The sequence below is a fragment of the Fundulus heteroclitus genome, chromosome 19, assembly GCF_011125445.2.
Source record: "Fundulus heteroclitus isolate FHET01 chromosome 19, MU-UCD_Fhet_4.1, whole genome shotgun sequence".
NCBI lineage: Eukaryota > Metazoa > Chordata > Actinopteri > Cyprinodontiformes > Fundulidae > Fundulus > Fundulus heteroclitus.
Window position 1 is genome coordinate 17,073,212 of NC_046379.1, and position 1,192 is coordinate 17,074,403.

The window sequence follows — 1,192 nt, forward strand, 5'->3', positions numbered from 1 at the left end:
ATAGTGTTGAAAGGACGCAATGCCAATTACATGTAAAACATTTAAAAATAATCAAACTTAAGGGCACAAGCCAATACCAGTGACCCAGACTTTTTTTTGGACTGAAAATCTGCTCCCAAACCTACAATGAGGCTTTAGAAAGTTCTTCAAGCCTTGTTATAGGAAAGAGTCTACTCTACATCTTTCAAGAAGATCATAATTTTTATGCAATTGCTGCTGCACGAAAGAAGTAGTAAGAAATTGATGGGTGTCCTGTGACTGCTATTAAAAAAGAAGCCTGGCTGTTTGTTTCTCTGTAAATTATATTATGTATTACCAATTTCCTTGTCTTTTGGAGATTATGCTGAATTTTCCTTTCTTACGCTTTTATGACCTGTGATTTATTTGTCATATTAACCGTTAGGGGACGGAGGAACTCCGGCTTGTTTCTTTGGGTTCCTGCACATATGGGAGTGAAAGGTAATGAAATGGCTGATAAGAAAGCTAAAGAGTCTATAAACAAAAGTAAGAGTGATATAAGACTAGACATGGGTAAATCAGAGGTTAGAGTATCATTAAAAGAAAGATTCAAGAAAAATGGCAAAAACAGTGGGAAGAAGATATAAAAGGAAGATGGCTTTATAGAATACAAAGGAAGGTAGGGGAAGTTCGAGGGAAATTGGGAGGAACAGAATACAAGAAAGGATACAGGATATGTATGGGACATACAGGACTTAATTTACCATTACAGTTAATGGGGAAACATGAAACAGGAAGTTGCAATGTTTGTGGGGAATTCGAAACAATAGAACATGTCATGTATAATTGTAGGAAATATCAAAGACAAATAATACAGCTGATAATGAGTCTTGAAAAGGAAAAAGAGCACTATTGCATAATACATAGTTTAAGGAAAAACAATTACGATTCAGGTTATAGAATTATGTTTCATTATTTATTGGTAACGGGTTCAGCGAAGAGAATATAGTTTTTTTTGTTTTGTTTTTTTTAGCATGTTTGTCCTGATCCACACTCCATACTGGTTGGTGGCGGTAATGCACCATATAGTTGTTTGCCAACCGCCAATAAACACTAAAAGAAGAAGAAGAAGAAGAAGAAGAAGAAGAACTCCGGCTTTTAGCTTGATCAACAGCGCCATCTGGCGGGCAACGCGGATGAATTTTGCCCCAACAGGGATACCGTAGTTGTCCTC